Source organism: Elgaria multicarinata, chromosome 4 (assembly GCF_023053635.1).
Source record: "Elgaria multicarinata webbii isolate HBS135686 ecotype San Diego chromosome 4, rElgMul1.1.pri, whole genome shotgun sequence".
NCBI classification, from domain to species: domain Eukaryota; kingdom Metazoa; phylum Chordata; class Lepidosauria; order Squamata; family Anguidae; genus Elgaria; species Elgaria multicarinata.
In genome coordinates, this window is record NC_086174.1 from 49,588,275 (window position 1) to 49,608,355 (window position 20,081).

Consider the following 20,081-nt stretch of genomic DNA (forward strand, 5'->3'; position numbering starts at 1 on the left):
GAGGGTTGGGTAACCTATGCAAGTTGGCACATAACAGAGCAGCAATTCAGAAAGTCTCAGGAATTCTAAGCATGCTTTCGTGATGCCCTGATACAAGAAGGACATTTACTATGCTCAAATTTATTTATTTAATAATAGGTCTGGTGTTTCCCATTGTAGAACTTTATTATCAAAACTAGAAAGTTATACCACAACTATACAACTTGTCTTGGGGAAAGTGAAGAGGGGCTCAATCAAAAGTGTCTTTCCCTTGACTTTTTTTTAAAGTGAAAAGTAGTCTTTGGAAGTGGAAGATGGGCAGGGGCTCTTAATTCTTTGCTAGAACAGGCAAATGGCAGAAAAGGCGACTGCTGCGAGAAATGTGAGTGTAGTGTAGTTACATGGTCCTGATGGCAGCTTCCATGGCTGCTTTTTATAGTTAAAAGTCAGGGGAAAGAAATACACAACTGTATGCAACATGTAGTTTGGCCCTATGTCAACATATTGCAACCTGCCTGAAGTTTGCAGTGAAGCAAATCTGTCATACTAAATTCCCCCAGGAGAGGGAGCTTTAGCTCTAGCCAGAGAACAGTACTGTTGTTACAGGGATTCTGACAAATATATGTATTTTAATAGATCAAGCCCCTATTCCTCCATTATGATTAAGTTTGCTTAAAATCAGGTGCTATCCCACAGGCTCTCCAAATAGCCAATCACCACAAGCAAGTAGGAGTAGGGAAGATCATAGAGAAAACACAGGTATCAAATTCTATTTATTGCCTGGACAGGTCAGAACGAGTTGGAGGATGCATTACAATAGGCAAGCCTGGCTATTCAGCCTACAAGTATTGTCCAGAATCCTTACAACTCCAGATATGATCCCAGGACAACCAGGCCATTCCTTCAGACATTTACCCAAAGGACATCCCACACACTTCTCTGCACAAAGTACGTGACACACCTTCAAAAACACATACAAGTGCTCTCACACACAACTCTAGCAACTAACCAGTCAGGAGGCACCCAGCCAACAGCATGCAGAGTGCACAGGAGTGAACCCACCTCAATCAACCTTTCTGGAGAAAAAATAAACACAAAAGCTAGTCCATTTGAAGGAAATAAGTCAACAGTTATTGTGTTGTAGGTATTTAGATGGTGTTCCCGATAGGATATGCCCCTAGAGCGAATGTCTCCCCCTGCGGAGTTCCTCAGTTACCATGGATTTGACTCCTTTGGTTGTTTAACATGAGCTCCTCTGCTTTCACAAGTAAGTAGAAATCAACTGTAAACGTCTGCAAACACAGCCCAGGCCCCGCCTACTTGCGTGCCTGCAGGCTACCAGGTGTGGCCAGGAATGGCACAAGCTACTCACTAAAACACACCTTTGATGTGGAGCTGAAAGCACGTAGCCGCAGGGCATGAACAGCACGCCGCCTGCCGCCACGCTGACTCTATACACAGGAATGCAGGCTGAAACCACAGGCCAAGAAAGGCAAACACACTGCATTCCACGCAAGGCAGAGAACAAAAACAAGCAGCCAAGCCCACGTGTCCTCTGCATTGCCTTCAAACATGCCAGCTACAGACCTCCACCACTGCCTCAGCTGTGAACCCAGACAGGGGAGCACTGGAGCTACCAACATGTTCACTGAAGCAAAAGAAACAGGGTGAGGAGGGGAATTAAGAGGAGATAATGCAATCTTCGGAAACACACATTTTAACTAGGGAGCAAGCAAGTGAACACTTGAAGCCAGGAACAGTTTTAATATGGAAAAAGCTCCCCTCCACCCCGTGTTTTTGCTCAAAATGACCAGTTTGCAAACTTGTGAAAATCTCAGTTTAACAAAGGTAAGCTAAAAGGGTCTGCTATACTTAGAAGCATGAATAAGTACAAAGCCAGGGAGCTTTCCCTTTAACCTTTGGTAAACTGTAATGTTGCTCTCTTCTTCCACCTTGGTTGCCATCGCCTTGCATGGACACACATGCCTCTTTCTCTACTTCCACCCCAATACCCTCTCACGCAGATACATTCGCCAAAGTCAGCAGAGGCAGATCCGATTTCTGCTGCACTGAGCTCTTCCTCACAGCCACCTGCAACAACATCAGGAAGCCTCAGATATGAAGGCAAAGGTCTTAGATGCCCAACAAGTTTCATTTAAGGGACCTTTTTTCAAAGCCAGCCCACATGGGGTGGAGTTACACATACCATGCACATGGGGTGGAGTTACACACACACACACACACACACACACCACTCCAGATAAGTGTTCTTTAATTCTGCTTCTCTTTAGCAAAAGTAATCATACATTCTGGAACTCTTGAGGCCACTGTTGTAACCCAAATTGAGCTGTTCAAATGGTAGCTCAGCTATAGGGCCTCCTTGACTATGTTAAGGCTTAGTTTTAATTGCCCAGTTGTTAAACATATCGTACTACTGCCTCTCATTACAGAGATGTTGTGAAGACAAGTAATATGATTGCAGAGCCAATTGCACTACACTTATGTACTGGTATGAATGATCTCATACAGTAGTAATAGTGAACAATATGAATAAGTAACCTTATGGCTCCATCAAAAGCAAATGGTTACCAGTTTTTGTCAAGTACAAACAGCTGTCCATTGCACACAGGGCTAACATGAATGGAGTGCACTAATAATATACAATTAAAGGACATTACTGAAATAGGAGAACCTTTACTTCAAAAAGAGCTGCTGCCAACCTCCCTGACAAGCCCAGATCAAGCTGCAGAGAATATGCCTTCCCTCTTAATTGTCCTATACATGTTCTGCTTTTAGGCTTGCTGCTTTGAAATTAAAAATAGGAACCCCATTCTTCCCATCCCACACCCCCAAAGCACTTAACTTAAATCCAGGTCTGCCTTGCAATGGTCCAACCTAGAGAATTCATGCCCCATCCCCTTTACAGGCAGCAGGCTTAAATTAGAATGTCATACCTGAGAGTAGGAGCAGGTTGGGACAGACTGGACCTTGTGTAATTGCAAGGCACCTCACACCTTGTTTATTCCATTTTACAGTGCAACTGTTTAACATTCTTCAACAAACCCATGCTCTTTGGCTCCCCAAGAAAGATCCAGGGGCAGAGAGCTCCTGTAAAGTTGCAGAACCTTTTCTACCATGTTTTTAATTAACAGTGAAGGAAAAACAATTGCCTGCAGATTGAAAATGGGCAGGAAAATGACACCATCCTAATCTGTACCAAGACAAACAATACAAGGGTAAGAGAGACTACAAGGTGGTCAAGACTCACACCCCAAAAGGTAAGAGAGATGCAATATAAATCCCATTCTTCTGCATTACATTGAAATGTTTTTCCACATCTCCAAAGACATGCCCATGAAGAAAAGCCCTCTTTGGGTCTGCAGAACAGGAGGAAGCCCTTCTACCAGCAACCCATCCCCTCTCCAGCTGCTCCCAGATTCCACGAGTCTCAGCAGCACTGCTTGTGAAGGCTGCAATTCTCCCTGCATTCAGATAATCAGGAAAGCAGCAGGCAGGCAAAGGAGGTGTCTTTGCAGCTTACCCGCTCCCGCCCACGTTTATTCTTTGTATGTTCTACAGCATCTCACGGCATAGCCCTCATCCTGCCACTGGTGGGCGGGCAGAGCGGGGGAAAGGGGCCCTTTATAATTGTAGTGTTGCAATCTGCCAGCCTGGCCAGGCAGCCTGTTCCTGCCTGTATGTATTAAATACCTTATAACTGATTACACCCCCATGGGGCATGATTAGCAGTCTCCAGAGAACAAAGTCTACTTTCATGAGAATAAGAAGAGACACGTACTGCTAACTTACTATATACAGCTGGGCAAAGAGTAAGACAAGGAGAACTAAGCTCTACTTTATATACCTATCATCACTCTCCAGTCTTTCCCTCCTTCCCTCCAAAAATTTCTCCCAATACTTCCGAAATGTTGCCATATAAGAACTAGCCAACAACAAACTGAGAATTATCATTGGCAACAATGAACTATCTTCCATAACAAAGGGCTTAATGGTGATTGCACACACACAGGTGCTGCAGGACAAAATACTATTCCTTGAAACAGACAGATTCCAGTTCTTCAACCAACACAAGGTTACTGCCTTTCATCCAGAAAACTAGATTTTTCTGATGGGGAGGGGCATCACTTCCAACAGCAGCAGCAAACACCCAGCAGGAGGAGAGAGAGAGTTATAAATCACACTCACAAGCCATGCTTATATGCCAGAGAACTCTAAACAAATAGAGTAAGAAACTTGATTGCCTCATTGGGTTAACCTAGGAGCAGGCAGCCTGTAGTGTCTTGTTATACTCCATGGCATACAGCTTTGCTTTCTTCTTAAAGTTACTGGTCCTTATGGTTGTTTGGGAACACTAAAGGGGGGAAATAATTCTGAATGTATGTCTCAAAAACATTTCAGTATATTTGGAGCCCACCCTTAATTGTTTCTTGAAAGCAAAATGTGGCAGATAAGCAACGATGCTGCCACCATAAGAAGCCATAGGTCAAGTCTGAACAAAAGTTCTCCGCGTTCAATGGGCCTGAAGTGGTTCTTTGACAGAGGGGTATTTTCTGGCTGTGCCATCTAGGATGCTGAACTTATATTACAGGGTTTTATACCAGAAACTGAAGAAACCTCTGAAATCAAAGAACCAAAAGACCATTTAGTCTAAGATTTCTATTGAAAGGCAGAACCGGCTCCCCACAGATCAGTCTCTATAATTCTTATTCAAGTGTGCCAAAGAGGAGGCATGCCACAGAAAGGTTACCTGAGATTACATAAGAGATGAATTAAGCTCAGCCACATACCAAAAAGGTTAAAAGCACACACACACACATTTCATAAACTGTGTGAGCTGTTTAACAGGGCCATCACTGCCCACAGTTCACTCATACATTATTTACTGTCCTTCAGGCTCTGTTCACACAATTTATCCAGGTTTTCAGCACAGTTTAGCCAAAAACCTCAACCCTTTCAGAACAGAGCAAAATGCTAATTCAACAATTCTGCCACCAATAGGTGTTGAAGGCACTCATTGGCTAGAGGCAGTGCAGCCACTTCTGCCTTCTCTGGATCAGTCTTGAAACTGTTTTAAACTTGTTTTTAAGATGAAAATGAGGACACACACACAAACCTACAATTTGTTTTACAGTTAACTCTGGATTGTGTAACTCATAAACCACCCAGAGGCACTGGGTTCACAGGTCATGCTGCAACCTACAAACTGGGAGTTCATAGATTTTTTCAAACTAGAAATAGCTTGCACCTCAGTACATGCCCCAACAAATTGTGGATTAATTAAGCCACGATTTGCTGCCCTGACTTGCTAACCAGGTCAATATTGGCACACCATTTAAGAGCTTTTAAATTGTTTTTGAAAGTTGAAAAAGGGTTTGAAAACTGTATTTGACCGGTCAGAGTATAAGTCTCTTCCCCAGCACTAATGCGAACACTACAAAGTATTTAAGGCTCTTTTATTAGAATGAAACAAGCCTTTTAACTGCAGGAAGATTATGCTCCCCCTGCCCCCACCTGCATTTCTTCCAACCAGCTTCATCTCCATTGTGTCTGCCTGACTATCCAGCTTTGAGACTGGAACGGAGCTAAAGAAACCACAATATGGAAGAAACCATGCAGATTTCAATGCCAAAATTTATTGGCAAATCTGACTTTAGATGCTATTCCTTCAGCATGAGTAACATAGCTTCCATCAACCAGCCATAACCTGGCTTGTCATTCACTGTACTCATACAGGTTTATGGAAATTTCATCAAGGTGTGTAGCAAAAAGAGCATTGGATTGGGCAGATATGGATTTCAAATCTCTGCTCAGCTACAAGTCTCTCTAGGTAGTCTTGAGTACATTACTCTCTCTGCTTAGGGTACTTTGCAGGGTCGCTGTAAAGTTACCCTACTCCATGTATGCAGCCCTCAGCGCCTTTTTACATATTTGCAAAGGACACGTGTTTTTAGTGAGCACAACCAAGCCATCTTCACCCCATAAACATAGGGATATAGTATTCAGCCTTTTATGACCATTTGTTCATATCATCTTGGATCACTATATGGAAGACATTCCTATGCCTACAAACATCGTCTCTGAACAGGGCCAAAAGAAAGTATGCCGCAATACAAATGAGCTAACGGAGGACACATGACAACAGGATTTCAATATGGTAGATGCAAGTAGAAGTAGCCACACAGAACAGCTTAAAAAAACCAATTTAATGGGCAGCAAGGAAAGTGCATCTCTGAGGGGCTGAATATATCCTAAAGTTAATTATTGGGCTCAAGTGGCAGAACTGTGAACAAGAATTCTGAGAGTCAAGGAACAGGACATTATAAACAAGTCTGGGGCTCATATCCAGACAACCCTGCCAAACGGTTAGTGCTTGCTGCTTTCTCTCCTCCCCTCCCTGCCTGTTTAGCATTAACCAGTGTGTTGTGAAGTCAAAACTGGCAATCTATGGTTAGCCTTCCAAACGAGAAGCTGAAATCATAGTTTGAAGTGGTTTTCTAATTTTGATTTGGAGGAACAGCATTAAGCACTTTGCTGATTGACAGCACAGCAAACCATGGTCCATGCTAAACAGGAAATGGTGAGGAAAGCCGCAAGTCCGCAACTCATTTCTGATTCCCCAAATGATCAGGTAGTGAGCCTCTGGATACACAGCTCAAAAATTGCAAATTCTGCAAATTAGCCTCAATACTGTGGCAGTTGTGCAAAATTAGCCAAATCTGCATATATTCGTTTATTAAGCATTATTTTGAAAAATCATAAGGGGGGACATAAAGCTATGGGGTAGTACTCAATGGGGTCCTGTGCACACCCGCCAAACCCTGCTGGCCCTGGTGTGTGTGTGGTCACAACATGGCGCTTCTGTGGGCAAGCCCCAATGCAAATGAAAAGAGTTTCTGGAAGGGGCAGATCGTGTCCTTCCCAGTAACAAACATTTCTATTCATGACAGCGCTTGCCCCCGGAAGCCCTATACTGGCACGGCTGGCCATACAAGCATGGCCCCTATTAGATACTACCCATTGAGAGGAACAAGTCTACAAGAGCTATCATTTCATAAGAGTCTACACTAGCTCAACTGCATACATGTAGTTCTGTGGTTAGTTTGTGGCAAACTGACACCTAGGAGGACCAAGCTTCCCTGTTTGGGGAAATGTAACAGAAAAAATAAAAGAAATCAGATCCAACGGACAGATTTTTATTCCTACACCTAATGGGCAAAGTTCTATCAGTGCAATGCAGTTTGAACAGATTTGTACTTGGTTGATTAAAACACAGCAAGAGAAAGATGTGCTTTGAGAGACATCTAGCCAAAAGGGGCTACTTACAGCAGCACTAATCTTTTGAACACTACACCAAATTATGAATATAAACAAGATAAATTCAGCTACGGTTTCTGTGAAAGATATGAATAGCTCTTATTTGGTTTTAGCAGGACAAAAACAGTATCCAAAGAACAAATGTCTGCAGAGCTGAGTGCTGTACAAGTTAAATGCTTTGGAGGATAATGAAAACAATACATATTTATCTGGAATAGCTTCCTTTGTGAATCTGTCAGTTTCTTTAACAAATGTATTTTACCAAGTAGTTTCAAAGTGGTTTACAATAAAACAATTAAAGCAGTAAAAAACAAAATACAAATAAAACAATTTTAAAAAGAAAACAGCAGCAGCAATCCAAAAACTTAAGTAGCAATCAAAAGCACTTTTAAATTGCTTGCAGAATGGCGGATGGAATGGAACGAAATGTACAGCCTTAAAGGATGTTCCACAGTTCCAGAGCAACAATCAAGGAAGGCTGTGCTTCTTGTCGAGACTAATATAATCTCTACCTTTAATGGAACTCATAGCAGGACCTCCTCAGCTACACGTAAAATCTCAGGGAAGCATTCCCTGAGATAACTCAGAGGTGATGTGAGAAAAGAGTAACTGGGCAGCAGAGATCTAATAAGCACAAAATAGTGTGTTTAATACTTGTGATGAAGTCTCTTTCCCAATATCTGGAAATAGTGTCAAGCCATTTGTTCTGTATGAGCATGAAGCAAACCCAAAGAAACTTCCTTGCTGCCTACCTATCCTATTCCTTATTTACCTGCACCTTGGCTATGCTTCGGGAACAGCTTGATGACATATTGGTTACATTTAGTGGCTAATCTCCTGACAACGCAGGGCAGCCATCGATCAGGCATTCCAGCTCAGTTCATGAGCAAGAAGCATGTCAGCACATAGCTACTTTAACAGAGTAGAACACCATTACTCACTGCCCTACACTACGCAAATCCCCACCCTCATTCCCTGAACTAATAGCCTTTTGGTGCAGAGAAACACTTCTGCTATTTCACCCTCTCTATTACCAGCATTCACAACCAGGGCAGTAGGCCCTAATTTAGCTCAGCAGAGGCCCTCTACAAACTGCTAATCCCAGTGTGCAGCTGTTTCCTCAAATGCACTGGCACGAGCAAACCGTAAACGATTTATGGCGCGTGGCAGGAAGACTGCTGGCTCCTTGCATGGGCGGAGTTTTGGTATAAGATCGTGTTTGAACTAATATTTATACTGCGGGCTGTCAATCTAGTAGTAAACACTGCACTGCAATATGCTCTCCACACCCAGCTGTGGCCCTAACTGCACTAAATCCTATTAGGACTATTTCAGAAATAACTAAAAGATGGGGGGAAAGATTATACCATTGCAAATTAACTCTGCAAAAGTTTTTAAATCTTACCAGAGACTCATCTTATTTTCAGCATCAATGTTGCAGCTTCAGGTATGCCTACCTGAGATGAGACCTTGCTTATGCGTTATGATGCACAAGACTAAACACCTATCCCAAATGTAACAGTAGATGATTCTGTAAAAAGCAATGCCACTATCAGATGATCTAGAAGGAATGCAAAAGCAAACATTCTCATAATACCTCCCTACAAACATGTGCAGAAGTAAAAAATGGTAACGTACAGAAAAGAATGGGAGAATATTTTAGTCTCCCAAGATACTCTGCTGCTCGCCTATAGTTACCATGCTTTAGTAAAAGAAAAGGAAACTCCAGCATACAGTCCCTGAACTAGAATTCATCAATAAGGTTGGTACTATTTATTTATTTATCATATGTATACCCCGCTCCTCAGCCAAAAAAGGCTCTTGGAGTGGCTTACAATTAGTTAGCAAAACAGACAGTCCCTGCCCCCAGGTTTACAGTCTAATAAAGTCATGACACACAAGGAAAAGGAGTCCAGGAGGGGAGAGAGAGAGAGAGAGAAATTAAGCATATTTGTTTATGCTTCCATGGAGACAATGGTTTCTTCACCACTACAGGTATTAAGTCAACATAGCAAAGTTAGAAACATTCTGTTATCACCTATTTCTGCCATTGTGAATGTTATAATCTTGTCTACATTTAAGCTTTACATATAATTCTTTCACATGCAGACACATGCCTGTACGTTTCTAAGCCCGATTTAAGATGCTGGTTTTAACCTATAAAGTCCTACACAGCTTGGGACCACAATACCTGACGGAACGCCTCTCCTGACATGAACTTACTCATACACTATGCTCAACATCTAAGGTTGTCCTCCAGGTGCCTACTCCGAGGGAAGCTCGGAGGATGGCAACAAGAGAGGGGGCCTTTTCAGTGGTGGCCCCCCAATTCTGGATCGATCTCCCTGACGAGGCTTGCCTGGCACCAACATTGTTATCTTTTTGGCACCAGGTCAAGACTTTTCTCTTCTCCCAGGCATTTAACAACATATGCTGATTTTTTTTCTTAACTGACCCCAGAATAGTTATTTTTAAATGAATATTGTCTATTTTTATGCTTTTTATGGTTTTAAATTTTGTATATTTGTTTTTAATGTTCACTGTTTCTAATCTTTGTAAACCACCCAGAGAGCTTCGGCTATGGGGCAGTATATAAATGTAATTAATAATAATAATAATGTGTGGGTATCGCTTCTATGCATCTGAAGTGGGCTCTAATCAAGGTGTAGTAACCTTTTTTAGGCCATGGGCACATTTGACAAATTGAGAAACAGTCCTAGAAACCACCACCACAAAATGGCTATCACAGGAAGTGTGGCAAAGGACAGGTAATCTGCCAAAAAGACTGCGTACAAGGCAGAGGTGGAATCTGAGCCCCAACACTCTAAACAATTCCTTTGAATCCAGTTTTCAACACCAACACTGATCCCAGCTGCTAGTTAGAAAATGTGTTAATTGGGAAAAGGAAATGGGAGGGGACAGGCGTTCGGGGATGCATTAGTGTCCCCTCCCATTTCCTTTTTCCAATTAACAGTCCACAAAGTTCTTTGCTGTTTTTACAAAGGACACAAATTTTGCAGAGCAAAATTCCTTATGGAAATACGGCACTTTGACATCACAATAGCCCATAATGGATTAATAAGCTACTCACAGTAGCTCATTTTTAAATAGCCCACAATCCCCCACCACATGAGCAGGCTAATAATCTACTGTGAAAAGCTTATTAAGCTACTGTGTGTAATTTGACTCACATCCCCTGCCTCATATCCCCTGTCCTGCTGCAGTCCTCCCACCCAAGCAGTGGCACTGTTTCACCTCTGAAGCACTGGATATTTACAGGATTGGGATAACACTTTATACACAGCATCCCCCAGTCAGGAGACACCCAATCCACCATAAAATCCCTGCACAATAACTCACCAAGGAGGGAAAATCCTGAGTGCCCCCAAAAGGGGAGAGTAGCTAGAAAACCTTGGGGGTTTGCAGAATAGGGACCAAACTCCAGGCACAGCCTCTACTAGTCAGGAGGCATCCAATCCACCATCGAATCCCTGCACATTTACTCCAGAGGAGCAGAAATCCCAAGAGCACCAAAAGAGGGGAGATGCTTAAAAAACCTTGTATTTTGCAGGATTGGGACAAAACCTCATGGCCAGTCTGCTCTACTAAGGAGGCACACAATTCACTATGAAAATCCAGTGCCATAATTCTGAAAGCAGTAAAAATCCCAGATGCACAAAAAGGAGATGCCTATCACAACTTGGGGGTTTGCAGGATCTGGACCAAACCTCATAGCCTGCCTATTCTGCACTGCTGGCTTGGTCACTTTAACATATTTCTAATTAGTAAGCCAGCAGAGCAGCATCTGTTTTGACTGCTCTTGCCAGGCAGCTCTGTAGCCAGACAAAATAACCCACAGTGACTGCTGCACAACATGATAACCCACAATGTATTAAATAATCCATTCTGCAGACCATGGGTTATCAGAGTCGGTGATTTTAACCAAACACATTGTGGATTAAAAAAAAAGCCACCAGATGACATGATAACCTATGATGGGTTAACTAAGCCATTGTGGCTTAATTAACCCATCATGAATTATCGTGACATCCAAACCCAGTCAGACAGACAGTCTCAACAGCAGAGACTATGCATAGCAAACTACATTGGATTTTAGGCTTTGAAGTATTTGAATATATATACAAATACTTTGAATATATACACAACACTATCCACAATGTATTAATAGTGCTTATGGTAGTTATTCTCAGTACTCCATGCAAGAATTGAGAGTAGTGGAATTCTGCCTAAACTTGTGTTGGGGAATAATCTGTCAAGTCAGAGAGAGAAAAGGGAGCTTCCTTGCAGCTTCCCACAAGATGGCAGAAAGAGTAAGGAAAGGAATTTACTACCCTCTCATTTCATACATTTGGACAACCTATGGAGAACTATGAAATGGCTCCCAATCACCATCAAGAGTATATTATGTACCTCAACTAGAAAGAGGGAGACAGGTGACTGGGACATTTTGCTGCTCTGGGTCTCATATCTTTTTAAGTGCCCAATGAGACCAGGTGGGCCTAAGTGTTCCTTTTTCATTTGCTGGTTTCTGGCCCATGCATACGTGAAAAAAATTGTTTTTAGAGAGAAACTCACAGCTTTTTAGCTGACAAACCATATCCAGATGTTGTTTTCCTCTTATGATTTTAACCAGGATGAAACTTTAAGCTTGCATACTCCCTCCTCTGCCTCCCCTTGCCATGGACAGAAATGAAAGATGAGTGAACTTGTGTGAGTGATCCCATACTTGTTTGTATGCATAATCTTCCTTAACACTGCAAGATTGTCTCAATCACTTCTCTCCAGTGAGCACAGGGAAGGAGGAAGCACGCAAGTTCAAGGCCTCTCCAATCTTTTTCTGAGTAAAATCCCTGGAGGAAAACCATCTGAACTGCACCTACATCCCACTAAAAAGGATGTAGATACCTCAGGATTGGAATTAACACTCACACAAATGAAAACATTCATCATCAATACAAACAAAGTATAGACCCTATACATTTGGCATTATGCACTAACAAAATTAATGTATATGTGTGTGCATATATTGAAAATGTGTAACAGTATAAATTGTGTTCACTTTTGATAGTTGATGCAAATAAGAGACTGTGCTTTTGAATCAAGGATGAGTATTTGGGTTTTCAAAATAGGTTATTTTCTTTTAAACTTTCCACCATAACTATATACCCACACGTCTTTTGATTTTTTTATTTAAAGAAAGGTTAATTTTAATAATCATGAATTGACTGGTAACATGCTTAGCATAATGAGTTCTGTAGTTGCAAAAAAACTCAGGGATTTTGTGGCTTTAAAGGATGTTCTTTCCCTTCACTGACACAAGGAAGCAACTTAAATATATTGTCTTTACATTTACCTATATATGTGTTTATATGTATTTCTAATTCATAGCATAGAGCCTCGTGTGGCGCAGAGCAGTAAAGCAGCAGTTTCTGCAGCTGAAACTCTCCCCCCGGCCTGAGTTCGATCCCAGCAGAAGCTGGTTTCAGGCAGCCGGCTCGGGTCGACTCAGCCTTCCATCCTCCTGAGGTCGGTAAAATGAGTACCCAGTTAGCTGGGGGAAAGGTAATAACGGCCGGGGAAGGCAACGGCAAACCACCCCACTATAAGACCTGCCAAGAAAACGTCAGCGAAAGCTGGCGTCCCTCCAAGAGTCAGTAATGACTCAGTGCTTGCACGACAGGTTCCTTTCCTCCAATTCATAGCATACAAAATTATCTTTTGAAAAATACATTTCATAGGATCAAGCAAGATTCCACTTTCAAATAAATGCACAATCTAAGTTTTTTTTTTATGAAGGAGGAATTGCAATAAAATTTGGCCATAGAAAATGTTATTGAAAAAGTACTAATAACACATAATACCCATGAAATCTTATTGCATATTCATTTACATATTAATGTTATATTTGAGAGAATTCTAATGTGTGTGTTTTTCTTTTATCAACCAAAAGGTTGCTCAGCTGTTATGTTGAGGGGGACATTTGATAATGTCCACTTCCTTTTTTGTTTGTATGCACTTATTTGTTAAATAAAATAAATAAATGCATTCAATCAATTCTCCTTGCAATGGGGGGAGGGGTGTATTAACAACTGAAACTTACCATTTTAAACACAAAGGCTTATATGAAGTATTAAAATTAATCAACCTTAATCCAATTGAAAATTGAGGACTTGCAAAGTAAGACAGAATTGAGTAACTTTAAAGTTCAACTAAGCTAAATAAAGGGAATTTATGAATCTATGTAATGGTGTTTCAAACAAATGAAGACACTCACAAAACTCCAGTTGTGAATTCTATTTTAAATTGCTGCATTACTCCACGAAAAGAAAACTTTTAAGATTGTTACCTCCAGCCACTAAGCTTACAAGCAAATGCATAATGTTTCATAGAATTTTGCATACAATTGCTTTTCTTTGACTGTTTTCAAAGAAACAGTCAAAACGTGAAAAAGAAAAGAAACAAGAGACAGGAAAAAAAACAGAGTGACATGCTTATGATTTCACTAAAGCTCAAAAGAAGCACTCTCTCAAATTACCAAGTCCTGCAGAGTACTTCAAAAAGATTTGATTTCAAGTTGATATTAGGATCAGGGAAACTGACTGGTAAATAATACAAATAGAATTTATACCTCTACTGAACAAGGGAAAGGATTTCTAAGGTTTATTCTGCTACAGGGCAGCGCTCACTTGGAACATTAAAACAAACACAGTTAAAACATCAGTTTGATAACAGGCAATAATCCAATCTTTTTGACTAATAAAACTACATTAAAATATTATAACTAGAACTTTAAAGCATGCAAGTCATATCTGTCAGTTGCAATTACTGTAGCAGGTGTCAGTGAATCCTACTTTATAGCTAGGATATGATAAAACAGCCTCAGGCATCAGAAGTTGTCCTTGCTAGAGGGACAACTTTGGCTCTGTTGATCCTAGGGTGTTTCAACTATCATTAACACTGCATTAAGCTACCATCCTAGTTAGTCAAATCAAAGCTCCAACCTGGTGCTGAAGTGAGCAGTCACAGGTCATACCTCAAGGCAATGACTGCTTCTTTCCTCACCCTCTTCCTTTGATAACACATAGTTAAGCAATTTAAAACTATTTAAACTGAGCTGTGAACACCATCTTGGGATAGATTTACATACTATAGACACCTATTCTTGTTGCCAAATCCCTCCCCTCTCTCAAGCTCTCTTATAGTTCTAATGCCATCATGGGCTTTAAGCATCTTGAGCTTAGTAAATGAATCTTATCTTGAAATGTAACCTGAGCAGAAGACAAGACAACCTCTGCAATTATTGGAGGGCCAAATGATAAGAATACACACACTTCAACTCCCAAAACTACTGTAGAGGCAGGACAGCTGGTGCAGGAGCCTCTCTGTTCAAACTGGGAAGTTCTTGACATGAACTGAGGAGCAGCTGAGGCTGTGAATTTCTCTAAGCCTCTTCCCTAGAGTGAGGGAAGCGTGAGGAGGCTGGAGAGGAAAGATTTAAAAATTCTCCACTTTGCTCTGCCCTCAATGCAACATTTTTGTCATTGGACCCACTTGTCCCCCATAACACTTAATCTGTTATTGCTGCCACAACTTACCGGAGCCCCTTATTAGTGCCTTTTGCCCAAATCACTCAGTAAATATTCTCAACAGTGCAAGCACAATAGCAGATACGGCCGAATAATTAGCAGGTCTTCATTACGTAATAAAGCAAAATATTTCAGCATAATAGAAGATGGCATGAGATCAAGCTAGAACATTCTCAATCTTTTCCCCACAAGACAGCATAGTTTCCAAGATCATAGCGTCTAAAGTTCACTGCAAGCCTGCAACGTGGAGTGACCAAATTCCACATGCTTCTCTTCTCCGCACAGAAAGTGTAATAGTGTGTGTCATGCCCTGAAGAGCAAAGAAATAGCTAAGACAGGAAATATCAGTGGACTGCCAAAGCACCATTAAGAGCTGGGCTAAAGGTATACATTTAGGAAACATATAATGAGACTGCAGAATATCTAGATCTGTAATACATTAATTGCCATTGTGCTTACATGAAGTTATCTCACATGAAGATATTAGAACAAACAGGCGATTAAACAAAAGTCCAATAAAATGGACATGGTATACAAAAATTCTAGGCATAGGGTTAAGATACCTCCCCAAATCATGTTCTGTAGCTGCAAGTTTCAAAAAGAGAGATCTGGGGACATCTATAGCCCTCATCAAGGCCGACTTCCATATTCAAATGATTGGTGGTTGGGGGAAAGAGGTGGGTCCATCTGGAGAACCCTGGAGGGCCAGATTTGGCCCCTGGGCCTGAGGTTCCTCACCCCTGTAATAGAGGAATGTACCAATTACTTTGATTCTACAGCAAGGCAGCCTCAGAACTTGACAACCACCAGCATGCAACATTTCATCTCAAACTGAGAGAACAAGGCAGTATTAAAGATGACAGTAACTGTGGGCCATACTGTAGAACTCAAACATTCCAGCAAATGTACACATCTCTAGTTAAAAAGAAAGAGGTGGTTCTTGAAGCGAAGGACTTCATGTGAGGAATTATATTGATCAGCATTTGTTAAGCAACAGCACTAGATATTAAAATCACAACCACAAACACCAGCATTAATAAATGGCTGTAAGTGTTTCTGCACTGACAAACAGCAGTGCATTGCCAATGAGCTCCCATAAAAAGCAGGTGAAAATAATGATTTACTTTGAAGAATTAGGCTGCTTTTGTTCTCCCCAAAAATCTTATTACCTTTTGACTTTTTCACTCTTCTCAACCTCGCCTCCTTCTTTGCCAGACTTGCCTCTTTTTATGCCACTGATTTGGTTCACACGATCACTGCAGCCCATCATGTCTCATTAGCCACGGTGGTCTGCGACACATGTGGGCCAATTCAATGCCACAAAAACCCGCAAGGCTACAAGTTCAGGGTAGTTCCATATCCATGTTATTAGAATGTAGTATAATATCAACCACAGATATATACTGAAGGTATAGCAGAATCAGATTTTACAATACTCTTTAACCACCCTTATTCTCATAGTTTGCTTAATGGGTTTTAAGATTACTTAATTCACACAGTAATTTTCACTCTCACCTGTTTTAAGCTCCAGTGGTCCTTTTAGTACTATGCACTCATCTTCACCATTTCCATCCTTTGTCCTTCAGGTTTAAACCACTTTTCAGCAATATCTGATCATTTTATAATCACACCCCTTCCTTCTCTGGTTCATCCCTATTAAAACTAAAATTCTTTTCCAACATGACTTATTCGCCACACAAACACACATACATTCCTTTCTCCCCATCAAAACTGGATCTTCCTTCTGATGCAGGCTCCTATCTTGATATGCATGTCTTTTACTTAAAGGAAGTATTTTTACAGGGGGAGCATAAAATATGTCACCCCAGTTGCAGTCTGAAGTGATAAAAGTTCTTTCTCCCGCTCCATTCTGCTGCATGGGTAGACCAGGCCTGAGTTCACATAGGGTTGTGCTGAGATGCATCAGGACTGGTTCATGCCCCCATGTGAACTTTGTGTCCTAGAACACTTCCCAGAATCAACTGCAAGAAGAGTTCCTCAGCAGATGTGTAGAGAATTCTGTGAAGATAGGAAATTTGAAAACCACTGAGCTGGTGCAACAGTGTGGTCATTTAGGACTAATCAGCAAAAGCTGCTGATCTATCATGATTTTAGAAGTGGTACTAACTTCTAGAAGTTTGGTTCAGCCCCTCATATTATCTATTCTGCTGAGACAATTTGGGCCCTTAATGAAATGCATGCATAGAAAGACAGAACTACTGAACACACAGGACCGCTATCCTGTACAAAATTTATAACTTTTCGTACAGATGACCCAACCAAGTCCTTAGCCTACAGTGGTTTCTTTATAGGCAGCCACTGGTGTGCAAGGCACACCCCAAGATCTAGGAGTCACTAATACTAAGGAAACCATATGGGCAGTATACCTCATTTTCCCTGCCCACTAGGAGAGAAATTAGAGGGGTTTCAAGTGCTCCTTATAGCAAAGTAACATATACAAGGAACTCCCTCTCTGAACATTTACATGGCACACCCTCTCTTCCTTCAAATCCCACCTCACACCCACCCTTTTCATCTTCTCTGGCTTATCTTCCTAATCCTTGTTCCCAAACAACCTTTACATACATCCCTCTCTATCTTTGTCTCTTCCTCTACTTATTTCCCCATTGTCTAATTGAGACTGGGCAGGGGCCTGACTATTTTTAATTTTTTTTGCCTATGTAATTCTGTAAGGCACCATATGCAGAATATTCTGCATATTTTCTTTAAAAAATTTTTTAAAAAAAACCAGCTCCACAAAACCTATTTTAGTTATTACAGAGGTAAAACATCTCTGTAACTTTGCCAGTTTCCATAATAAACTAAAAAATACATTAAAAAAGGACATCCATAAGAAACATGGGACTAATGTCCAGAATGGACTTTCAGCAGAAACCTTTCACAGCCATTAAGTCACCTCAGGGAACAGAAACTAGCACACCGCAGATGGCAAATTCATGTATAATATTAGTAAGAATATTTAGACATTACACCTACAAACTATAAACTAGGGAGTGCATTCTTAGCAATGGGTTATTGCAAAAATAGAGGCTGGTGTACTTTTGATTATTGTCCATTGTAAAATGGCTGGGCCCTTTCAGTTCATTCACATACAAGTTCCCTTAGCTAATGCTCCACAATCTTACTTCACATATAGTCTACCTTCAACATTTCAACATCTTTACTTCTGATTCCTCCTGTAGACAAATAGGCAACATTCCCCACCCCTACCTGGCAAGGACACAAGATGTGTTGTGGGTTAGGCAAAGGAGATCTGCAGCAGAAAATTGGAACTGAGGACCAGACAAGATGACTGGATGCTGCTGGGCTCAGAAAGTTCAGGATTTGGCCAATATATCTATATGTAGCCCGTCCATGATAGAGCCAGTGTGGTGTAGCATGACTTGGGAGACCCAAGCTCAACTCATCTCAGACGTGAAGCTCACTGGTTGATGTCGGGCCAATCATTATAGAATCATAGAATAGTAGAGTTGGAAGGGGGTCTATCAGGCCATTGAGTCCAACCCTGTGCTCAATGCAAGAATCCACCTTAAAGCATACCTGAGAGATGGTTGTCCAGCTGCCTCTTGAATGCCTCTAGTGTGGGAGAGACCACAACCTCCCTACATAATTGGTTTCATTCTTGTACTGCTCTAACAGTCAGGAAGTTTTTCCTGATGTCCAGACAGAATCTGGCTTCCTATAACTTGAGCCCCTTAATCCGTGTCCTGCGCTATGGGATGATGTAGAAGAGATCCTGGGCCTTCCTGTATGAGACAACCTTTCAAATATTTGAAGAGTGCTATCATGTCTCCCCTCAGTCTTCTCTTCTCAAGGCTAAACATGCCTGGTTCTTTCAGTCTCAGTCCAATCTATCTCTCAGGGTTGTTGTGAGAATAGAATTGGGGGGGGGGGCTTGTAGGCTGAGGGAGGATATAAAAACATTTTTTTAAAAAAAAATTGTAATCCACACAAGTCTTCAGTGTTGAGGTATCTAAGAGATGCTTTCTTGCCTTAACAGAATCAGGCGGTTCTGGGACCTTTCCCCTTCCTTAACCATTTGACCACTTCCCAAACCTACTCATATCAACCTCCATATTAGTTACCAACCTTCCTCGTGGGGTGTGCGTGTAAGTAATCCATTGCCCTCACTGTTGGGCATCTACTTCCCCACAATAATCAATACTATCCCCAGTGCCAAGTAACTCCCACAGACACCTCCGTTCCCTCAGAAGAAGGGCGAGGAAGACGGAAAGGCACGGCGAGAGGAGGAACCCGGGCGGGGGGAGACGCCGGCGCCAAACGCTGTACGAGATTGTATCACTGCGTCGCCTAACCACCACGACGGCGACCACCCACCCACTTCACCCGCCCCAGCCCCACTTCACCTCTTATTGGACTGCATTGGCGCACAGGGTTTGCTGGGGATTGCGCTGCCTATACTGTACCTTTCTTCTTGTGGGGAGGAAGTTCAGGTGCTCCAGCCGCAGCAGCGAAGCTAGAGCCTGGAGGCGAGGCAGGGCTAGCTCCCGCCCATTTCCCCTCCCACCCGGACGGCTCAGGAGCTGCGGGAGAAGGGAGCTTCCCGGGGTTTAGAGTTGAGGATTACCTCCACAGGATTGGGCTCTGAAGCGAAGGATCGCCGCCGGGAGGAAGCTGCAGTTTGCTCGGAGGAGCGACGCGGAAGAAGCCCCCGCAGTCCTTCAAACTGTGGAGCGTTTATTATTGTTGTTATGCATGGGGTGGGAGGCGGGGGAGGCCTTCTGCTCACTCGGCTGAGCCGGACGGGCGGGCGGACTTCCACCCCACCGCCCGGCCCTGACGGCGCCACTTGGAAAGCGTCCCTCGCCCGCCGCAAACTTTACCTCCCCCCACCCGCCCCTCTCGGCCGGGACCCGCGAGCTGGGCTCAGGCCGCCATTTTGCCGCGGGGCATGCCGGGTAATCCGGTGGAATCCCCACGTACCGGCGTGGTTGCATCATCACCCAAAAAGGAGGGGGAGGCCACTCTCGGAGTTAGGAGGCTTAGCATGGTAGCGGGGGCTTGGGGAAGGGGAGGTGAACATCGGAAGACTCGGAGGGGGAAACCAACTTTGCTATGGGGGGATCACGTGGGGCGGATCTGAAGTCAAACAAGGCTTTTCAACACAAAAAAGCCGAA

General features: G+C 42.4%; 1 protein-coding gene across 2 annotated transcripts in view; it reads right to left on the minus strand.

Annotated features, from left to right (window-relative positions):
• Positions 1-19,763, minus strand: part of TJAP1 (tight junction associated protein 1) — a 54,460-nt gene extending 34,697 nt beyond the window's left edge. The window contains exon 1 of one of the 2 annotated variants that reach the window (XM_063124245.1): positions 19,531-19,763. The gene's annotated coding sequence lies outside the window, so the exon portion shown is untranslated. Of the gene's footprint in view, positions 1-1,041; positions 1,053-19,530 lie in introns of those variants that run through there. The other variant, XM_063124246.1, reaches the window with a different exon arrangement.
• Positions 19,764-20,081: the final 318 nt, after the last annotated feature.